Raw genomic sequence first — 12,500 nt, forward strand, 5'->3', positions numbered from 1 at the left:
TTCAGCAAAAGCGGCGCAGCAAAAATAGACTCGGCGCCGAAACGATCGCGGCACTGCTGCTCTGCTCTGCTACGCACTGCCGCGCCGCCTCTGCGTGCGGTGTGAATGCTCTAATCTGTTAACATGGGCGGCGAAAAAAATACGCGCTGCACGCTCTGCTAACAGTGCAGTGTGAAACCGGCGTAAGAGTTAGGAGTGCAGTTCCTAAAAGCACATTACTGGCTTTGCAAACACTGTGGCACTTTTATTTTTTATTTGTTTACATGCCTACCGGATATTTTAAGTTGAGGTGCTATTTGTTTATATATTAGACTTTTTTTAATATTTACTGTTGCACTAAGTCCAAAAGTGAAGAATTTATTTATTACTTGATTGTTCAAGCTACCTCACAGAAGTGCTCTGTCTGTTAACAGAGTTGTTGAATGTTAAAATAAGGTGAATTAAATAAAAAATAAGGAACATCCTGGATCTGTTTTTTTCGCTCTTCTTTATTCTTTTTTTTTTTGCATTATAGAAGTATCGGATCGGGACTCGGTATCGGCAGATACTTAAAATCAAATGACTCGGACTCAGACTCGAGGGCAAAAAAACCTGATCGGGACATCCCTAACTGGGTTGTTATATCTGACCCAGGATCTGGGTAACACAAAATCTACCCAAACACTGGGTTGTGTTACATCTGACCCAGGATCTGGGTAACACAAAAACTACCCAAACACTGGGTTGTTACGTCTGACCCAGGATCTGGTAACACAAAAACTACCCAAACACTGGGTTGTTACGTCTGACCCAGGATCTGGGTAACACAAAAACTACCCAAAGACTGGGTTGTTACGTCTGACCCAGGATTTGGGTAACACAAACAACACCCAAACACTGGGTTGTTACGTCTGACCCAGGAGCTGGGTAACACAAAAAACTTCCCAAACACTGGGTTGTTATATCTGACCCAGGATCTGGGTAACACAAAATCTACCCAAACACTGGGTTGTGTTACATCTGACCCAGGATCTGGGTAACACAAAAACTACCCAAACACTGGGTTGTTACGTCTGACCCAGGATCTGGTAACACAAAAACTACCAAAACACTGGGTTGTTACGTCTGACCCAGGATCTGGGTAACACAAAAACTACCCAAAGACTGGGTTGTTACGTCTGACCCAGGATTTGGGTAACACAAACAACACCCAAACACTGGGTTGTTATATCTGACCCAGGATCTGGGTAACACAAAAAACTTCCCAAACACTGGGTTGTTGCGTCTGACCCAGGATCTGGGTAACACAAAAAACTTCCCAAACACTGGGTTGTTGCGTCTGACCCAGGATCTGGGTAACACAAAAAAAATACCCAAACACTGGGTTGTTATATCTGACCCAGGATCTGGTAACACAAAAAACTTCCCAAACACTGGGTTGTTGCGTCTGACCCAGGATCTGGGTAACACAAAAAAAATACCCAAACACTGGGTTGTTACGTCTGACCCAGGATCTGGGTAACACAAAAAACTTCCCAAACACTGGGTTGTTGCGTCTGACCCAGGATCTGGGTAACACAAAAAAAATACCCAAACACTGGGTTGTTATATCTGACCCAGGATCTGGTAACACAAAAACTACCAAAACACTGGGTTGTTACATCTGACCCAGGAGCTGGGTAACACAAAAACTACCCAAACACTGTTATATCTGACCCAGGATCTGGGTAACACAAACAACACCCAAACACTGGGTTGTTACATCTGACCCAGGATCTGGGTAACACAAAATCTACCCAAACACTGGGTTGTGTTACATCTGACCCAGGAGCTGGGTAACACAAAAACTGCCCAAACACTGGGTTGTTACTTCTGTCCCAGGATCTGGGTAACACAAAAAAACACCCAAACACTGGGTTGTTACGTCTGACCCAGGATCTGGGTAACACAAAAACTGCCCAAACACTGGGTTGTTACATCTGACCCAGGATCTGGGTAACACAAACAACACCCAAACACTGGGTTGTTATGTCTGACCCAGGATTTGGGTAACACAAAATCTACCCAAACACTGGGTTGTTACGTCTGACCCAGGATCTGGGTAACACAAAAACTACCTAAAGACTGGGTTGTTACGTCTGACCCAGGATCTGGGTTACACAAAAAAACACCCAAACACTGGGTTGTTACGTCTGACCCAGGATCTGGGTAACACAAAAACTACCTAAAGACTGGGTTGTTACGTCTGACCCAGGATCTGGGTAACACAAAAACTACCTAAAGACTGGGTTGTTACGTCTGACCCAGGATCTGGGTAACACAAAAACTGCCTAAAGACTGGGTTGTTACGTCTGACCCAGGATCTGGGTAACACAAACAACACCCAAACACTGGGTTGTTACGTCTGACCCAGGAGCTGGGTAACACAAAAAACTTCCCAAACACTGGGTTGTTATATCTGACCCAGGATCTGGGTAACACAAAATCTACCCAAACACTGGGTTGTGTTACATCTGACCCAGGATCTGGGTAACACAAAAACTACCCAAACACTGGGTTGTTACGTCTGACCCAGGATCTGGTAACACAAAAACTACCCAAACACTGGGTTGTTACGTCTGACCCAGGATCTGGGTAACACAAAAACTACCCAAAGACTGGGTTGTTACGTCTAACCCAGGATTTGGGTAACACAAACAACACCCAAACACTGGGTTGTTACGTCTGACCCAGGATCTGGGTAACACAAAAAACTTCCCAAACACTGGGTTGTTGCGTCTGACCCAGGATCTGGGTAACACAAAAAAAATACCCAAACACTGGGTTGTTATATCTGACCCAGGATCTGGTAACACAAAAACTACCAAAACACTGGGTTGTTACATCTGACCCAGGAGCTGGGTAACACAAAAACTACCCAAACACTGTTATATCTGACCCAGGATCTGGGTAACACAAACAACACCCAAACACTGGGTTGTTACATCTGACCCAGGATCTGGGTAACACAAAATCTACCCAAACACTGGGTTGTGTTACATCTGACCCAGGAGCTGGGTAACACAAAAACTGCCCAAACACTGGGTTGTGTTACATCTGACCCAGGATCTGGGTAACAAAAAAAAACACCCAAACACTGGGTTGTTACGTCTGACCCAGGATCTGGGTAACACAAAAACTGCCCAAACACTGGGTTGTTACATCTGACCCAGGATCTGGGTAACACAAAAAAACACCCAAACACTGGGTTGTTACGTCTGACCCAGGATCTGGGTAACACAAAAAAACACCCAAACACTGGGTTGTTACGTCTGACCCAGGATCTGGGTAACACAAAAACTACCTAAAGACTGGGTTGTTACGTCTGACCCAGAATCTGGGTAACACAAAAACTACCTAAAGACTGGGTTGTTACGTCTGACCCAGGATCTGGGTAACACAAAAACTGCCTAAAGACTGGGTTGTTCCATCTGACCCAGGATCTGGGTAACACAAAAAAACACCCAAACACTGGGTTGTTACGTCTGACCCAGGATCTGGGTAACACAAAAACTGCCCAAACACTGGGTTGTTACATCTGACCCAGGATCTGGGTAACACAAAAAAACACCCAAACACTGGGTTGTTACATCTGACCCATGATCTGGGTAACACAAAAACTACCTAAAGACTGGGTTGTTACGTCTGACCCAGAATCTGGGTAACACAAAAACTACCTAAAGACTGGGTTGTTACGTCTGACCCAGGATCTGGGTAACACAAAAACTGCCTAAAGACTGGGTTGTTACGTCTGACCCAGGATCTGGGTAACACAAACAACACCCAAACACTGGGTTGTTACGTCTGACCCAGCAGCTGGGTAACACAAAAAACTTCCCAAACACTGGGTTGTTATATCTGACCCAGGATCTGGGTAACACAAAATCTACCCAAACACTGGGTTGTGTTACATCTGACCCAGGATCTGGGTAACACAAAAACTACCCAAACACTGGGTTGTTACGTCTGACCCAGGATCTGGGTAACACAAAAACTACCCAAACACTGGGTTGTTACGTCTGACCCAGGATCTGGGTAACACAAACAACACCCAAACACTGGGTTGTTACGTCTGACTCAGGAGCTGGGTAACACAAAAAACTTCCCAAACACTGGGTTGTTATATCTGACCCAGGATCTGGGTAACACAAAATCTACCCAAACACTGGGTTGTGTTACATCTGACCCAGGATCTGGGTAACACAAAAACTACCCAAACACTGGGTTGTTACGTCTGACCCAGGATCTGGGTAACACAAAAACTACCCAAACACTGGGTTGTTACGTCTGACCCAGGATCTGGGTAACACAAAAACTACCCAAACACTGTTATATCTGACCCAGGATCTGGGTAACACAAAAACTATACAAACACTGGGTTGTTATATCTGACCCAGGATCTGGGTAACACAAAAACTACCCAAACACTGTTATATCTGACCCAGGATCTGGGTAACACAAACAACACCCAAACACTGGGTTGTTACGTCTGACCCAGGAGCTGGGTAACACAAAACTACCCAAACACTGGGTTGTTACGTCTGACCTAGGATCTGGGTTACACAAAATCTACCCAAACACTGGGTTGTTACATCTGACCCAGGATCTGGGTAACACAAAAACTACCCAAACACTGGGTTGTTACGTCTGACCCAGGATCTGGGTAACACAAAAACTACCCAAACACTGTTATATCTGACCCAGGATCTGGGTAACACAAAAACTATACAAACACTGGGTTGTTATATCTGACCCAGGATCTGGGTAACACAAAAACTACCCAAACACTGTTATATCTGACCCAGGATCTGGGTAACACAAACAACACCCAAACACTGGGTTGTTACGTCTGACCCAGGAGCTGGGTAACACAAAACTACCCAAACACTGGGTTGTTACGTCTGACCTAGGATCTGGGTTACACAAAATCTACCCAAACACTGGGTTGTTACATCTGACCCAGGATCTGGGTAACACAAAAACTACCCAAACACTGGGTTGTTACGTCTGACCCAGGATCTGGGTAACACAAAAACTACCCAAACACTGTTATATCTGACCCAGGATCTGGGTAACACAAACAACACCCAAACACTGGGTTGTTACGTCTGACCCAGGAGCTGGGTAACACAAAACTACCCAAACACTGGGTTGTTACGTCTGACCTAGGATCTGGGTTACACAAAATCTACCCAAACACTGGGTTGTTACATCTGACCCAGGATCTGGGTAACACAAAAACTACCCAAACACTGGGTTGTTACGTCTGACCCAGGATCTGGGTAACACAAAAACTACCCAAACACTGTTATATCTGACCCAGGATCTGGGTAACACAAAATCTACCCAAACACTGGGTTGTTACGTCTGACCCAGGAGCTGGGTAACACAAAACTACCCAAACACTGGGTTGTTACGTCTGACCTAGGATCTGGGTTACACAAAATCTACCCAAACACTGGGTTGTTACATCTGACCCAGGATCTGGGTAACACAAAAACTACCCAAACACTGGGTTGTTATATCTGACCCAGGATCTGGGTAACACAAACAACACCCAAACACTGGGTTGTTACGTCTGACCCAGGAGCTGGGTAACACAAAAAACTTCCCAAACACTGGGTTGTTATATCTGACCCAGGATCTGGGTAACACAAAATCTACCCAAACACTGGGTTGTGTTACATCTGACCCAGGATCTGGGTAACACAAAAACTACCCAAACACTGGGTTGTTACGTCTGACCCAGGATCTGGTAACACAAAAACTACCCAAACACTGGGTTGTTACGTCTGACCCAGGATCTGGGTAACACAAAAACTACCCAAAGACTGGGTTGTTACGTCTGACCCAGGATTTGGGTAACACAAACAACACCCAAACACTGGGTTGTTACGTCTGACCCAGGATCTGGGTAACACAAAAAACTTCCCAAACACTGGGTTGTTGCGTCTGACCCAGGATCTGGGTAACACAAAAAAAATACCCAAACACTGGGTTGTTATATCTGACCCAGGATCTGGTAACACAAAAACTACCAAAACACTGGGTTGTTACATCTGACCCAGGAGCTGGGTAACACAAAAACTACCCAAACACTGGGTTGTTACGTCTGACCCAGGAGCTGGGTAACACAAAAACTACCTAAAGACTGGGTTGTTACGTCTGACCCAGGATCTGGGTAACACAAAAACTACCCAAACACTGGGTTGTTATGTCTGACCCAGGAGCTGGGTAACACAAAAACTACCCAAACACTGGGTTGTGTTACATCTGACCCAGGATCTGGGTAACACAAAAACTACCCAAACACTGGGTTGTTACGTCTGACCCAGGATCTGGGTAACACAAAAACTACCCAAACACTGTTATATCTGACCCAGGATCTGGGTAACACAAACAACACCCAAACACTGGGTTGTTACATCTGACCCAGGAGCTGGGTAACACAAAAAACTTCCCAAACACTGGGTTGTTATATCTGACCCAGGATCTGGGTAACACAAAATCTACCCAAACACTGGGTTGTGTTACATCTGACCCAGGAGCTGGGTAACACAAAAACTGCCCAAACACTGGGTTGTTACATCTGACCCAGGATCTGGGTAACACAAAAAAACACCCAAACACTGGGTTGTTACGTCTGACCCAGGATCTGGGTAACACAAAAACTGCCCAAACACTGGGTTGTTACATCTGACCCAGGATCTGGGTAACACAAAAAAACACCCAAACACTGGGTTGTTACGTCTGACCCAGGATCTGGGTAACACAAAAACTACCTAGAGACTGGGTTGTTACGTCTGACCCAGAATCTGGGTAACACAAAAACTACCTAAAGACTGGGTTGTTACGTCTGACCCAGGATCTGGGTAACACAAAAACTGCCTAAAGACTGAGTTGTTACGTCTGACCCAGGATCTGGGTAACACAAACAACACCCAAACACTGGGTTGTTACGTCTGACCCGGGAGCTGGGTAACACAAAAAACTTCCCAAACACTGGGTTGTTATATCTGACCCAGGATCTGGGTAACACAAAATCTACCCAAACACTGGGTTGTGTTACATCTGACCCAGGATCTGGGTAACACAAAAACTACCCAAACACTGTTATATCTGACCCAGGATCTGGGTAACACAAACAACACCCAAACACTGGGTTGTTATGTCTGACCCAGGAGCTGGGTAACACAAAAAACTTCCCAAACACTGGGTTGTTATATCTGACCCAGGATCTGGGTAACACAAAATCTACCCAAACACTGGGTTGTGTTACATCTGACCCAGGAGCTAGGTAACACAAAAACTGCCCAAACACTGGGTTGTTACATCTGACCCAGGATCTGGGTAACACAAAAACTACCCAAACACTGGGTTGTTATATCTGACCCAGGATCTGGGTAACACAAACAACACCCAAACACTGGGTTGTTACGTCTGACCCAGGATCTGGGTAACACAAAAACTACCTAAACACTGGGTTGTTACGTCTGACTCAGGAGCTGGGTAACACAAAACTACCCAAACACTGGGTTGTTACGTCTGACCTAGGATCTGGGTTACACAAAATCTACCCAAACACTGGGTTGTTACATCTGACCCAGGATCTGGGTAACACAAAAACTACCCAAACACTGGGTTGTTATATCTGACCCAGGATCTGGGTAACACAAACAACACCCAAACACTGGGTTGTTACGTCTGACCCAGGATCTGGGTAACACAAAAACTACCTAAACACTGGGTTGTTACGTCTGACTCAGGAGCTGGGTAACACAAAAACTACCCAAACACTGGGTTGTTATATCTGACCCAGGATCTGGGTAACACAAAAAACTTCCCAAACACTGGGTTGTGTTACATCTGACCCAGGATCTGGGTAACACAAAAAACTTCCCAAACACTGGGTTGTTACGTCTGACTCAGGAGCTGGGTAACACAAAAACTACCCAAACACTGGGTTGTTACATCTGACCCAGGATCTGGGTAACACAAAAACTACCCAAACACTGTGTTGTTACGTCTGATTCAGGAGCTGGGTTACACAAAATCTACCCAAACACTGGGTTGTTACGTCTGACCCAGGATCTGGGTAACACAAAAAACTTCCCAAACACTGGAGTTACGTCTGACTCAGGAGCTGGGTAACACAAAAACTACCCAAACACTGGGTTGTTACATCTGACCCAGGATCTGGGTAACACAAAAAACTTCCCAAACACTGGGTTGTTACGTCTGACCCAGGAGCTGGGTAACACAAAAAACTTCCCAAACACTGGAGTTACGTCTGACTCAGGAGCTGGGTAACACAAAAACTACCCAAACACTGGGTTGTTACATCTGACCCAGGATCTGGGTAACACAAAAAACTTCCCAAACACTGGGTTGTTACGTCTGACTCAGGAGCTGGGTAACACAAAAACTACCCAAACACTGGGTTGTTACGTCTGACCCAGGATCTGGGTTACACAAAATCTACCCAAACACTGGGTTGTTACGTCTGACCCAGGATCTGGGTTACACAAAATCTACCCAAACACTGGGTTGTTACGTCTGACCCAGGAGCTGGGTAACACAAAAACTACCCAAACACTGGGTTGTTACGTCTGACCCAGGATCTGGGTAACACAAAAACTACCCAAACACTGGGTTGTTATATCTGACCCAGGATCTGGGTAACAAGAAAACTACCCAAACACTGGGTTGTTACGTCTGACCCAGGATCTGGGTAACACAAAAACTACCCAAACACTGGGTTGTTATATCTGACCCAGGATCTGGGTAACAAGAAAACTACCCAAACACTGGGTTGTTACGTCTGACCCAGGATCTGGTAACACAAAAACTACCCAAACACTGGGTTGTTACGTCTGACCCAGGATCTGGGTAACACAAAAACTACCCAAACACTGGGTTGTTATATCTGACCCAGGATCTGGGTAACAAGAAAACTACCCAAACACTGGGTTGTTACGTCTGACCCAGGAGCTGGGTAACACAAAAACTACCCAAACACTGGGTTGTTACGTCTGACCCAGGATCTGGGTAACACAAAATCTACCCAAACACTGGGTTGTTATATCTGACCCAGGATCTGGGTAACAAGAAAACTACCCAAACACTGAAAAAATAACCCAAACAAAAGGACCCAAAAGGCTCAACCCAGGATTTCGGTAGAAAAAATAACCCAATATTGTTTAAAGTGAAGCTGTCCCCTCAGTGGTCAGAGTTTCCTCTGCGTCATCAAGATGGATTGACAAGTTCAAACAAATTGTGGCTTGATCTGTTCACACAAACACTTACAAGAATGTAACCTTGATTCCCATTCTGACTGATAAATCATATATATTTAATTTTAAGAGGCGTACTGTGGTAACGAATGTGCTTACTCACAGAATCAGACACTGCTGCTTTTATATTACACATTTCCGTTATGAATTATGATACTGTTGGTTTGTTGATCCGTTGAGTCAGATTGATCGACAGCAGAGACTGGGGAACTGCACCATCTGGACAAAGTGTTTATAAAATTTACAACTGCGATTTAAAATGCGATTACATTTTTTTTGCAGGTTTGCTGAGCTTGTTTGTAGGGCTACACAATTTGGACAACATGTGATTATATTTAAACATGGTAAAATAATCAATGTGATATATAATCAATATGATATTATTATTATTAGCAATCAAAAATATATAAATGACAATAAATTAAAAGAAAATAAAATTTTATGTGTTTTTTATTTGATTAATGTTGCAGCAGTTTTTGACCTTTAAGTGTCTCGATGACGGTTTGATTCACTGCTTTGGTTAGAATTAGCTTTGTTTCTTCATCCTGATCCAGATGTTTTGGAACGATACGCATGTAAAGCTGCCGTGACTATACTGTGTTCTTACAGTCTCAAAATAACCTGATAAATGTCAAATATACAGCAGTAACCCGCAGCCATCTCAATGTTCTCATGATTCCTCCTGTAAACTGCTGAACTGTACTGTACTGTAACTCTGCTGTAGCTTCAGGTGCGAGGGTTTGCCTTCGGTTATTAGTTTTCTCTTCGTGCGTTATGTTCTGAAAGCGTATTCAAATCCAGCTGAATAGTTCACAAACAGGAAGATGAGACATTTGATTATGGCAACAAAACGTTCACGAATGAGTCACCTTCAGCCTGAGCAAAACACGGCATATTAATATCTGAGAAACAAAACCCCAACGCTGGGAACCGAGTCTGTTAATGGGTTCACTGGGCAGAGGACCAAAGAAACTTTACTGAAATGTCATCTCGTGTTTATGTAGAACACGTGAAACTGAAATATGATTGTGATCCGGGGCGCCCCAAATGATGTAGTCTGCAATTAATATCACTTTATTAAATAAATAAGTGAACAAACACTCCAGGCTTCTGCAGCTTCTCAAAACTAATTAAAAGAAACACAAGAAGTTTGTCCTGCGGCTCCGTCAGGGAAAATAAATCTGGTTTCAGTGAGTCCAACACACCATCAGTGAGTCAAACACATGATCAGTGAGTCAAACAAACACAAATAAATCTGTTTTCAGTGAGTCAAACACACGATCAGTGAGTCAGACACATGATCAGTGAGTCAAACACATGATCAGTGAGTCAAACAAACACAAATAAATCTGTTTTCAGTGAGTCAAACACACGATCAGTGAGTCAAACACATGATCAGTGAGTCAAACACATGATCAGTGAGTCAAACAAACACAAATAAATCTGTTTTCAGTGAGTCAAACACACGATCAGTGAGTCAAACACACCATCAGTGAGTCAAACACATGATCAGTGAGTCAAACAAACACAAATAAATCTGTTTTCAGTGAGTCAAACACACGATCAGTGAGTCAAACAAACACAAATAAATCTGTTTTCAGTGAGTCAAACACATGATCAGTGAGTCAAACAAACACAAATAAATCTGTTTTCAGTGAGTCAAACACACGATCAGTGAGTCAAACACACCATCAGTGAGTCAAACACACCATCAGTGAGTCAAACAAACACAAATAAATCTGTTTTCAGTGAGTCAAACACACGATCAGTGAGTCAAACAAACACAAATAAATCTGTTTTCAGTGAGTCAAACACATGATCAGTGAGTCAAACAAACACAAATAAATCTGTTTTCAGTGAGTCAAACACACGATCAGTGAGTCAAACACACGATCAGTGAGTCAAACACACCATCAGTGAGTCAAACAAACACAAATAAATCTGTTTTCAGTGAGTCAAACACACGATCAGTGAGTCAAACACACGATCAGTGAGTCAAACACACGATCAGTGAGTCAAACACACGATCAGTGAGTCAAACAAACACAAATAAATCTGTTTTCAGTGAGTCAAACACACGATCAGTGAGTCAAACACACGATCAGTGAGTCAAACACACCATCAGTGAGTCAAACAAACACAAATAAATCTGTTTTCAGTGAGTCAAACACACGATCAGTGAGTCAAACACACCATCAGTGAGTCAAACACATGATCAGTGAGTCAAACAAACACAAATAAATCTGTTTTCAGTGAGTCAAACACACGATCAGTAAGTCAAACACATGATCAGTGAGTCAAACATATGATCAGTGAGTCAAACAAACACAAATAAATCTGTTTTCAGTGAGTCAAACACACGATCAGTGAGTCAAACACATGATCAGTGAGTCAAACACATGATCAGTGAGTCAAACAAACACAAATAAATCTGTTTTCAGTGAGTCAAACACACGATCAGTGAGTCAAACACACCATCAGTGAGTCAAACACATGATCAGTGAGTCAAACAAACACAAATAAATCTGTTTTCAGTGAGTCAAACACACGATCAGTGAGTCAAACACACCATCAGTGAGTCAAACACACCATCAGTGAGTCAAACAAACACAAATAAATCTGTTTTCAGTGAGTCAAACACACGATCAGTGAGTCAAACACACGATCAGTGAGTCAAACACACGATCAGTGAGTCAAACAAACACAAATAAATCTGTTTTCAGTGAGTCAAACACATGATCAGTGAGTCAAACAAACACAAATAAATCTGTTTTCAGTGAGTCAAACACACGATCAGTGAGTCAAACACACCATCAGTGAGTCAAACACATGATCAGTGAGTCAAACAAACACAAATAAATCTGTTTTCAGTGAGTCAAACACACGATCAGTGAGTCAAACAAACACAAATAAATCTGTTTTCAGTGAGTCAAACACACGATCAGTGAGTCAAACACACCATCAGTGAGTCAAACAAACACAAATAAATCTGTTTTCAGTGAGTCAAACACACGATCAGTGAGTCAAACACACGATCAGTGAGTCAAACACACCATCAGTGAGTCAAACAAACACAAATAAATCTGTTTTCAGTGAGTCAAACACACGATCAGTGAGTCAAACAAACACAAATAAATCTGTTTTCAGTGAGTCAAACACACGATCAGTGAGTCAAACACACGATCAGTG

At 43.3% G+C, this 12,500-nt stretch overlaps 1 protein-coding gene across 3 annotated transcripts in view; it reads left to right on the forward strand.

Annotated features, from left to right (window-relative positions):
• The window catches only part of nrxn2b (neurexin 2b), a 471,382-nt gene that overhangs the window by 440,695 nt on the left and 18,187 nt on the right, over positions 1-12,500 (forward strand). The gene's annotated exons all lie outside the window — the stretch shown is intronic.

The sequence above is a fragment of the Abramis brama genome (genome assembly GCF_963993115.1).
Source record: "Abramis brama genome assembly, chromosome: 3".
NCBI classification, from domain to species: Eukaryota; Metazoa; Chordata; class Actinopteri; order Cypriniformes; family Leuciscidae; genus Abramis; species Abramis brama.